General features: G+C 43.2%; 1 pseudogene; it reads left to right on the top strand.

Moving 5' to 3' along the window:
* LOC119582294 overlaps positions 1-213 on the top strand; it is a 5,801-nt pseudogene that overhangs the window by 625 nt on the left and 4,963 nt on the right.

Raw genomic sequence — 213 nt, 5'->3', positions numbered from 1 at the left:
TAAGTGGCGAATCTCATCCACAGATAGCAAAAGCTTTTCCCTCGACTTGCCTTCCATCGTGTACCTGAAGCCCAGCCAGAGCCCTGCCAATGTCACCTTTAAAATCATGTTTGAGAATAACATTGAAAAAAATGTAACCTTTTCCCCTGAGGAAAGATGGCATCGAGTCGAACTTTCCCTGGTGAGTTGTGGATGATATGTAATTTGACGTAA

Source organism: Penaeus monodon, chromosome 15, assembly GCF_015228065.2.
Source record: "Penaeus monodon isolate SGIC_2016 chromosome 15, NSTDA_Pmon_1, whole genome shotgun sequence".
NCBI lineage: Eukaryota > Metazoa > Arthropoda > Malacostraca > Decapoda > Penaeidae > Penaeus > Penaeus monodon.
This window is presented reverse-complemented; position numbering and strand designations above follow the sequence as displayed.